At 44.5% G+C, this 11,165-nt stretch overlaps 3 non-coding genes and 1 pseudogene across 3 annotated transcripts; 2 read left to right on the top strand and 2 right to left on the bottom strand.

Moving 5' to 3' along the window:
- The window catches only part of LOC110578477, a 64,298-nt pseudogene that overhangs the window by 31,875 nt on the left and 21,258 nt on the right, over nt 1-11,165 (bottom strand).
- TRNAN-GUU lies at nt 2,158-2,231 on the bottom strand. The gene has a single exon. It is a non-coding gene; the product is annotated as a tRNA-Asn (tRNA).
- Nucleotides 2,912-2,983, top strand: TRNAH-GUG. Its single transcript has one exon. It is a non-coding gene; the product is annotated as a tRNA-His (tRNA).
- On the top strand, nt 8,085-8,158 carry TRNAN-GUU. Its single transcript has one exon. It is a non-coding gene; the product is annotated as a tRNA-Asn (tRNA).

The following is an 11,165-nucleotide window of genomic DNA, read 5'->3' as shown; positions in this document are numbered from 1 at the left end:
ATGTAGCACAGGCCAGTTACCTTGGGGCCAGACCTCAGAGCCCAAAGCGCCTCTGAGGCTGGGAGAGGTGATGAGCAGCGGGGCAAGGGCTGGGAGCCTTGGGCCGCTGGGAATCGCCCCCACTTTTGCTCTGTACCTCTGGCAAATCTAACTTTTACTGCAAAGGCCAAAGCAGAGATCTAGCGTGGTCTGATAGTCTAGTGGCTAGCATTCCCCTCTTTCACAGCCACTACCCAAGTCCAGGAAACTCTTTTCCCAACTTCCCAGCCTGAAGAAGCTTCTTCTTAAAATCTCAAAGGGGGATTTTAACCCCCTGAGGGTTAGGGTTAGGGTTTCCCCAGGTCCAGGTTCGGAGAGCCTCTGCACTGATCTCTAAACTCCAGTGAGGCCTGGACTGAGGGTCCAAAGCATCTCCCAGAGCAGGGAGAGGTGAGATATTATGTCTTGTCCTGGCCTTGACCTAGTCCTGGCGGCAGTCTGAGTCCAAGCAGACAGATCCTGATTGGTGTGTGTTCAATTGTGTCTCTCCCTGAAGTGGGGTAGTGACAGCTTTAATTTTCATGACCCCAGAGGTCATGGATGTCCAAGGATGCTATTGATGAGGTTTTATACTTGCATTTGCTTTCTTGCTGATTCTGTAACTCAGAAGGGGAAAAAAGGTTTAGCTGTGGATAAATTAGTGGTCTCAGTGCTAGGTACAAGGGAAAAAATTCGAGATGATAGTAAGGATGAATTTCAAATACTTTTAACAAATTAGTTTTAGTAATTGAGGGGTGCCTGGGTACTTCAGTCAGTTAAGCAACTGACTCTTGATTTTGGCTCAGGTCATGGTCTCAGGGTCATGATCCCAGGGTCATGATTTCAGGGTCATAAGATTGAGCCCCATGTTGGGCTCCACTGCTCAGTGGGGAGTCTGCTTGAGATTCTCTCCCTCTACTCCTTCCCCTGCTCCACGCTCTTGCTCTCTCAAATAAATAAATCTTTATTTAAAAAGAATTTTAATAATCGACATATTATGGCATAGAAAATGTTTTATGTCATGTCATGTTTCTAAAGAGAACTCCTTGTGTGCATCAGACTGATTTAATCATTTTGGTCTAAAAACTTTATATTGTCTTCCTGATTTTCTAACAATTTAGAAAATATTGGTAGCGTAGTATTCTAGTTTGTACAAGTCTTGGATTAATTTTCTCTTCAAAATCCTAATGACACTGAACATCCTAAATTACCTATCCTGGTTTTACTGGTCATTGACAAACTTTAATTCCAATAACTAACTTTATATAATTTAAAATTATGTGTTACGGTAAATTAATACCATATACCTAACATACACCATATAATATCTTTTAAGTGAAGATTAAGTTTTTAAAATTCTAGAAATCATCATGACTTAATTATTCCACTCACGGGGCGCCTGGGTGGCTCAGTTGGCTAAGCAACTGCCTTCCGCTCAGGTTATGATCCCGCATCAGGCTCCCTGCTCAGCGGGGAGTCTGCTTCTCCCTCTGACCCTCTCCCCTTTTGTTCTCTCTCTCACTCTCTCTCTCTCAAATAAATAAAAATCTTTAAAAAATTTTTAAAAATTTAAAAAAATTATTCCACTCACAACTTTCAGTAAATGTTTTAGGTATCATCTAATATATGATTCCAACATATATTTCTGTATTATGTGTCAGCTCCCTTTGAGATTTTAAGATCTATTGTTAAATTCGTTGAGTGATATTAAATTGAATTAACTATAATCTTTGCCTGGACAATTTCTAATTAAGAGAAAAATAACAGGGGTGCCTGGGTGGTTCAGTTGGTTAAGCATTTGACTGCAGTATTACTTATAATACTAATAGCATAAAACCAACTTAATTTCAAAAGTATATGGAAAGGGTTAAATAAATACTAACACAAAGCAACTTCATTGTTAAAAGGAATTCAGAAGGTAACGATGATGACTCTACTCTTGAGGATTCCTGGTGACCTGTTTTCCTCCAGCTCTTCAAGGATCCGAGGATCCGTGACGATCTTGGTTTAGGTCCTTCTCTTGTACACAAAACACTTAAGGACCGCAGGGTGATAGAGGCATTTCTCTCCCTTTAGGTGAGAGGATGCACAGGGTAGAAACAACTGTAGACGCTGTAACGCTCTAAAAAAATAGCACCGCGTCCCTGGGTGGGCTCGAACCACCAACCTTTCGGTTAACAGCCGAACGCGCTAACCGATTGCGCCACAGAGACTCGTGGAGGCGCACGTCGCCATCCAACAGAGAGCAAGCACATGCACTCAACGCTAGGGGGAGCCACCCACCTTTGCAGGACAGCCGTTAAGTCTCCAAAGTCTCGGAAAACCCGAGAGGAGTTGATACGGCGTGTTCGTCGCGTTTGAAACCCGTGCGTTGGGCGATTCCAAAGGCAGAAGGGCAGCCAGCCGAACAGCCTCCCCACACCTCGTTCCATACCCGCTTCAGATGCCAGCGCCCCCCCCACACACACACCCAGGGCCGTCATCCCCCGGGCCTGAGGCAAGAGGTGCCCAAGAGAAGCCGAACGCCTGGTGGGCTCGCGTGATGGCTCTTCCATTTGCTTCGCCTTCACCCGCCTATCTGCGCTGCAGGAGCTCCGCTCGGCTGCGGTCGGTGGGGTGGGAGCCAGCTGGAGTGGAGGGTGCGGGGATCAAAAGAGGAAGTGTAGGGAGGAGGGAAAGAAATGGGGGCGGCATGGACGCTGCAAAGATACTTCCCAGGAGGCCTGTACAGATGCACGGGCTGGATGCAGTGGAGATGATAAATGCGTCAGAATGGGGAGGGAAACAGCACGAGTACCTTGCAGTTGTCCGAGAACAAAGCAGCGCAATAACTGGAATGTATTTGTCAAAATTAGTAGAGCAAGGCGCGAGCTTGCCTCCGGGACCGTGGCGCGCCGTGATCGTATAGTGGTTAGTACTCTGCGTTGTGGCCGCAGCAACCTCGGTTCGAATCCGAGTCACGGCAAGGATTCAGTTTTTCTTTGTGTTTCAAGCCGCATGGGCCCCTCTCCTTACCTGCAGGCAGAGAGCCACGCTTTTCGCCGGCCATCAGTGCAATACGGTCAGGAGAAGAGAGGAAAACCCAATAGTGCACTAAGCTATATGTAGCTCTGTCACAGAGAAACCCCTGGCGTGCTCCACATTTCACCATTTAACAGAAAATATCTAAAGATGAGGTACGAGCTCTCAATAAGCCCTGTGTGTAGCTTCCCCTAAGGAAATGGTCTAGTCATGTCGGGGGTTTTTCTGGTGGAAATATTTCACACATTAGTGAGACTTTTGTACACAAAAAGAGCAGATTTTAAAGAGTTTGCAATACACTCCAGACTGGTCCTGGTCTACGCTGGATTCTCTAACATTGGATAGTTGAGTTTTATCCTAAAAAGGAAAACAGTTATGTGTATTCACAGAACAAAATGCCCAAATAATTAAGGGACAGTTATTTAAATATTGAAATGTGCAATCATCACCAGGATCAAGACAAATTTTCTATCATCCAAGCATGTATGGTCCTTTGATACACTTTGCAGCTTGTCCTTTCTTCAAATTCACGGGAATGAATATACACTTTTTCTATCTAGCCATTATCTAGCAACATTATGATTTTTATATATGTTATTGCCTTTGTCATACTTTAATTTTGGTGTTAATGATAATGGTGTAATGATAAGTATCACATCATCGTAAAACTAAAGACAAATGATAGATATTTGAGTAATTTTGATCTGCAGCATTTGAGGAAAGACTCATACAAATGCCATTCTACTAGTAATTTGTGGATATGTGAATAAATGTCCATTGGAGGAAAGGGAGACATGGACCAAAAAAACAAAACACACACACACACACAAATTCTGCAAGGAAAGCAAGAGCACCGTTCTTATATCCTAGAGGGGCTAGAACGGAAGAGTGGAGAGGAGCAGTGAGGCAAGTCAGAGAAAAGTGGAATTTTTATTGCCACTGAAGAGTGCGTCCTCCTCCATCATTCCCCCTCTCTCGAAGGCCCTCCCAGGGACGGATGGGCCGACGGAAGCGACGTTAAGAAGTGGTCCCGTGCGCAGAGTTTGGGCTCCTGCTGGACCAGCTGTCAGGTGTCTCTTCTGGGTAAGAGCGGCCCCCACAGGATACTCCTGCTCCGTCGTGGGAGAGACACTAACTTGGCCAGCTCCGTGAGCCGCGCACGTCTCTGGCCCCTCAAGGAGGAGCAACGATTCCAGGCCGCTGAGCGGGGCCCGTCGAAGGGCTGAGCCAGGAGCACCCGCACAGGAACCCGTGGCCTGCTGCCGCAGGTTCTCTCCCCTCTCATTGTTTCGCAAACGTGGATCCAGCTCCCTCCGCAAGCACAGGAGAGGAGGCCGGGTCATTTCCGCGGGTTGGGGGTGGGTAGTGGGGTGGCGGCTTCCTGTCGCCAGGAACACAGCGGGAGTGGAAGACAAGGAGGGAGAGGAAGAAGCCGGGTGAGAGGCGAGGAACAGCTGACTAGCCGCGGCAGGGACGGAGAGCGCGCGCTGGACCCGGGAGCCTGAACGCGAAGGCTGGTCTCGGGCCCCCATGTTCCTGGAAGGGGTGCCTCCTTCCGACTTGGCCCCAAAGGGAATGTGGAGCGGGAGGCCTTCGGGCGACGTCCCCCATGCTTTCCCACCAATATGCGCCGCGTGGCCTTTCTTCTGTTGGTGCCCGCCCGCCAGCCTGCGAGAAATTCCCGGCCTGGTGCCGAGCTCGATGGGCGGGGTCCCGGCGCGGGAGCTGCCACAGCCACTTCCGGCTGTAGGGAATGAGCAGAGTGTACCCCTGGCACCTTTTGGACGGACAGGAGGTGTGATGCAAGAACCAGTTACATCCAGACACTTCGGTCACGAAATAGGAGAGCCAGGAGGATGAGAGTGGGGACCCGATTTCCCAAGCAGGGCTGAAAGCGGCACCAGGAGGGAGAAACGCGCCTGACCCAACCAGCCTCGGTGTTCCCACACAAACACCAGCACTGCAGAGGCCTTTGGCTCCTGTGGCTTGGAGTTGTGAACCCGGTGCCCGCAGGCACCTTATAAGGTAGGCGTGAGGTAGCTGCAAATGCTTGTCATCAAGGTCTGGAGTAGGAGATACACGGAACTGGTAGAATTATCAATCCCGTGGGATCCTGGATCCACCCCAGGACCTTCTAGAATTGGTCCTGGATAGATTGTGGGTCAGGTCCCTGCCCTGGATGGGAGAGGAAGGGGAATGTGTGAGGGAGGTAAGTGTTCAAACATGACAAATGTGAGTTTGTGTGTGTATGAATGTGTGTGTGTGTGTATTTGCATGATGGGCTCTCAGACAGGGTTTTTTAAAATGCTATCTAAAGAAAGCCACATATTATGACAAATGTGAGTCTGTGTGTGTATGAGTGTGTGTGTGTGTGTGTGTGTGTGTGTTTGCATGATACGTTCTCAGATAGGGCTTTTTAAAATGCCATCTAAAAAATAAAATAAAATGTCATCTAAAAAATAAAATAAAATGCCATCTAAAAAATAAAATAAAGTAAAATACCATCTAAAGGAAGCCAAATACTACGGAGGAATCACTGGAGATAGCCTTGGGAAGAATGTAATTCAGAAAATACCGGTGCAAGTTATCTATGCAGACTGTCCCTAGATCCAGTAAACACCCATTGCAAATAAGGGGAAACTGTGTTGTAAAGATTTCCAAGAGTCATTTTCACTCAGCACTTGACAGGTTTGAAGGATAATTTCTGAATTTCCTGTGATCATGGAGTATGCTAATACCATCATTCCTACAAGTATGGGAGCCTAATGGATTCTACTAGGAGCATTTTAGAAGTATTTTCTATGCATTGTCATTGATAGCGCCCAAGAATATTTTGATTTTGAGAATATGTCACAGATTTTTTAATTAAAACTAAAATTCTAGAGCTCATAGAGAATTTGGGAGAATACACTCACAATATTTGGCACAAAGATTTTTTTATAGAACATAAAAAGCCATAAATATAAAAGAAAAAATGAAGCTAAAAAGATTTCATCCAAACTGAACACCTGTACTCACGAAAAATCACCATGTGAAAGTCAAAAGTTAAGTCACAAACTGAGAAAACATATTAGCTATATTACTTAAAATGTCTCAATTATTCAAATATGTGAAGAATTTTTATAAGTCAGTAATTTAAAAAAACTAAACCAAATAAAAGTAGGCAAAATATTCTAATAGACTTTCTTCATAAAGTAAGATATCTTAATGACCAAAAGTTACAAGAAACATTCTTGAGGGTGCCTGGGTGGCTTAGTTGGTTAAGTGTCCAACCCTTGAGCTCAGCTCAGATCTTGATCTCGAGGCTGTGAGCTCAAAGTGTGGAGCCTATTTTTTAAACATATTCTTGATATTTTTACTTATTTGGGAAATACAAATTAAAATATAAGGAGATAATATTACCCACCCTCCAGCATGACTGTATTTAAAAGAATTAGTACACCAAATGCTGATAAGAATGTGGAGCAATTGCAACTGTAGTTACTGGTTCAAAACTATTCTCAAGGACTGTTCATAATTTCTAATAAAGTTAAACTCATACCTACTCCATGACTCAGCAATTGCAGTACATCTATCAATGCACAAGTACACAGAAAGACTGGTACAGAATATTCATCAAAACACTAAGAATATTCATCAATAACACTAATTAATACCAAACAACACCAAAGTTACTCCAATAATACAGAAATCAAGAAGTGATGTACATGTCAATATGGATATATTTAATGAACATAATGTTGCATAAAAAAGGCAAATGCAAAAAAATAAGCATTCATTTATTTGAATTTCAAGAATAAGCAGTAGTAACCTATAGCAAATAGACCTCAAACTAATAACGAAGTGAGATAGGTTATGAATTACCTGGAAAGGGGCTCAACATACACTGCGGGGATGATGGCAATTTTTCATAACTTGATTTGGGTGATGATTACATTTGCCCACATTCAACCAAGTGTGCCCTAAAGATTTGTGATTTTTACTCTGTGTGAACTATAGTTCAATAATTTACTGTTCCCATAAAACCTAGCGGAACGCAGATGGAGACAAGCCGGGGTAGACCATGACATCTTGTTTGCATTTTATTGTAAACTCAAAAACTGGTTCTCATTTAGTGTTACCCCTCCCTCCCACACGCACACTGATACTTGAAATATCTTTACCAGAAAAAAGGCTAGGAGGACACTATTTCATTAGTGAAAGCTATAGGCCAGTCCCCTTGAAAGGCGGTATTTCATCTTTGGGGATATTTTCTGCTCAGTAGGGAGACAAGGAAACTTGGCCGGCCACCGGAAGGTTTGTGTCCCGGGATTTACTCCTCTTCTGACCGCTTCCACTGTGGGGCCAGCGTGTATCCTCTGTTCTGACTGCTGCTAACTAAGGTGCACAGCTGGTGCTGCGATTAAGAGCAACCCAAAAAGACTGGTCAGACACTACCCAACTGTACTTGGTTTGAACAGAGGTTGCTCCAGCCACAAGGGAACTAACCACTATACAGTGACGATGCACCACGGTCCTGCTGGGAGCCACTGCACTTACCAAAATTTTTTGATGTAAAAATATTCATACTTCTTTTGCTGTTTTATTCTTGGACACCTACAGATAGATGTTCGTGCCGTTCTCTTTCATGCTCTTCTCCCTTCCTCTCCATTCTGCTACATAATAAAACAACTTTCATATCTCAGATCCGGGCCGGTGCCTCTTCACAGATTTCCTAGCAGTCTCTTCGTCTCATCCATACTTCTCTCTTTCGCTTCTTTTCACGTTTCCTCTTTTCCCTTGATCTCTTTCCCGCTTCTCCCCTCTCCCCCCGCCCTTACCCCGACATCCCCCTACCCTTTATCTTTCTGGTTCCCACCACAGTGACCAGCAGTTCGGAATCGTCCAACGCAGGGGGTTCAAACGCAAGGAACACGTCGCGTCGACTCCTCCTCCTGGGTGTTCGGAAGCTTTGGAGCCTGAACGGTGGTCCTCAAAGGCGGTGGCTCCCCTTGGCGTTGAGCGCGTGCTTGCTCTCTGTTGGGAGGAGGGTACGGGCTCCCGTAGTCTGTGTGGCGCAATCGGTTAGCGCGTTCGGCTGTTAACTGAAAGGTTGGTGGTTCGAGCCCACCCAGGGACGTGGTGTTTGCACTTAGAAAGTCTTTGTTGTGTGGCCTTTCCTTCAGAAAGGTCGAGACCTCACTTATTACCATTCTGTCCTGTGCACCTCCTTTATGGGAAAGCAAGAACAATCAGTGTTGTTCTCTGCCTCACTCTCCATATCGTGTGTATTAGTGCTTATTTAGCCCTCTGTGTATCAGGAGTTAGTTGGACAGTTAGGTAGTCAGGGCCAGGGTCCCCAACGAGAAAACATGGAGTCAGGACAGCTAAAATAAAGAGAGCACTAACATCCTGTTTTGCAGCTTAGATAGGACATTCTGCTTTGCAGCCCTTGCAGAAATGACTTCTGCAAAAGGTCCTAAAATAAGACAATTAACCACAAAGCATTTGTCAAGATCACGGGCAGGGGGCAGTTAAGACATAAGCCCCCAGAGGTCAGCAAAAAAGACCATCAGTACAGAGACATTAACATAAGAGGTAGGCAGATGTCTGACCAGAGCCCTGATTGGCACCACTCAGCACACCCTGATTGCTTAAGATAGTTCTGCAAAAGAGCTCATAAAACCCCCTAAACTTAGAAACTCCAAAGGAAACACACTTGCCCCCCCCCCCCAGGAGCTTTATACTCTTGCTCAATAAACTATGCTTTGCTGCCCACCACGCTTTGTCTGGTCTACCTCTTCATTCTTAGAAGCGGTGTGACCAAGACCCGTGGGCGCTAAAGGAAAAGAAATCCTGAAACAGTATTTTCCCCCTTTTTAGTTCTTTCATGGGTAGCTTGGTACAGATTTGTACTACTCTTAATATTTATCCCTTTTCTGTCTACTACACTGCTGTAACTGGAATTTACTTTTATACATACCCTGAGACTTGAATCCATTATAATTAGCAGTATTTAGTCTTTGTGTTAGGGATTCCTGACATAGCTGGTCTCATTTCCACCATATCATGTATTTAAAAAAATATTTTCCTTATGTTTTTCACTAGACTGGTTTACTTAGATAAAATTCTGTTTTTCTATGGCATTTAAAAAATTCCACTTCCCTGATTAGTTAATATATTTTTTTAGATCCTGGGTACGTAAGATTAAGTATTATGTTTCTTTTCTTTTTTTTTTTTTTTTTAGATTTTATTTATTTATCTGAGACAGAGAGAATGAGAGAGACAGAAAGCACATGAGAGGGGGGAGGGTCAGAGGGAGAAGCAGGCTCCCTGCTGAGCAGGGAGCCCGATGCGGGACTTGATCCAGGGACTCCAGGATCATGACCTGAGCCGAAGGCAGTCGCTTAACCAACTGAGCCACCCAGGCGCCCAAGTATTATGTTTCTTAGTTCAGGAAACATTAACATGGATGCTCTAACAAGGTTCTTTCATATTTGTCTTTCAGTTATTTTCTGTTTATCCACACCCATTCCCTTTTCCACCCCCAGAAGTTTACACTCTCTGGGGTTCACCATATGTCTTTTTATTCCAGTATCTCTTTGTATATGTAAATAAGGTCATGTCTTTGAAAAATATACATAGTGTCCTTGGCTGTTATTTTTTTAATTGTGGTAAAATACAAAAATATATACTTTTAATTGGTATGGATATGGAATATTGATTCCACAAATCCTTGGCTTGAGATCCAGATAGGGATTTAGATGTATTTACTTTGGCTTTGTCATGGAAATTAACCTGTTTTGCAATTTTGCTCCAGAGTGAGGGAAGCAGAGCAATACCCTTAGGAAACACTTGAGATAACATAATCTTTTTCCCAAGTCAGCCTGCAGAGAAGATTCAAGCGCTAGAAGATAACAAAGGGAATTTTTTTTTATTCTTATGTTAATCCCCATACATTACATCATTAGTTTTAGATGAAGTGTTCCATGATTCATTGTTTGTGCATAACACCCAGTGCTCCATGCAGAATGTGCCCTCCTCAATACCCACCACCAGGCTAACCCATCCTCCCACCCCCCTCCCCTCTAGAACCCTGTTTGTTTTTCAGAGTCCATCATCTCTCATGGTTCGTCTACCCCTCCGATTTCCCCCGCTTCATTCTTCACTTCCCGCTACCTTCTTCTTCTTCTTCTTCTTCTTTTCTTAACATATATTGCATTATTTGTTTCAGAGGTACAGATCTGAGATTCAACAGTCTTGCACAATTCACAGCGCTTACCAGAGCACATACCCTCCCCAGTGTCTATCACCCAGTCACCCCATCCCTCCCACCCTACCCCCCACTCCAGCAACCCTCAGTGTGTTTCCTACAATTAAGAATTCCTCATATCAGTGAGATCATATGATACATGTCTTTCTCTGTTTGACTTATTTCACTCAACATAATACCCTCCAGTTCCAACCACATCGTTGCAAATGGCAAGATCTCATTCCTTTTGATGGCTGCATAATATTCCATTGTATATATATACCAGATCTTCTTTATCCATTCATCTGTCGATGGACATCTTGGCTCTTTCCACAGTTTGGCTATTGTGGACATTGCTGCTATAAACATCGGGGTGCACATACCCCTTCGGATCCCTACTTTTGTATCTTTGGGGTAAATACCCAGTAGTGCAATTGCTGGATCATATGGTAGCTCTATTTTCAACTTTTTGAGGAACCTCCATACAGTTTTCCAGAGTGGCTGCACCAGCTTGCATTCCCACCAACAGTGTAGGAGGGTTCCCCTTTCTCCGCATCCCTGCCAACATCTGTCGTTTCCTGGTTTAACAAAGGGAATTTTAAGGGATTTCCTGATATAAAATCCAACCTGAAGTGGGGATTGCTGGGCGCTTCCGGAGGGAACCCTGTAACTTTATGGCCTCTTCAACTGGCCTACGAGAAGAGAAACGAATACTGACTCATAGATAGTGGGCCCGTTGGGTAGTAATGGCACTTCTCTTAAGGTTCCTGAGAATCACAGGTGCAGCTATCGTTACCCAACATCGCCTTTTATCCTTCCGTTAGGAGGATTAACTTTGAGGGGAAAAGGCTGTTTCCGCCCGGTTTCGAACCGGGGACCTTTCGCGTGTGAGGCG

This window comes from Neomonachus schauinslandi, chromosome 4 (genome assembly GCF_002201575.2).
Source record: "Neomonachus schauinslandi chromosome 4, ASM220157v2, whole genome shotgun sequence".
Classification (NCBI taxonomy): Eukaryota; Metazoa; Chordata; class Mammalia; order Carnivora; family Phocidae; genus Neomonachus; species Neomonachus schauinslandi.
The sequence above is the reverse complement of the archived record's forward strand: the minus strand, read 5'-3'. Positions and strand labels throughout refer to the sequence as shown.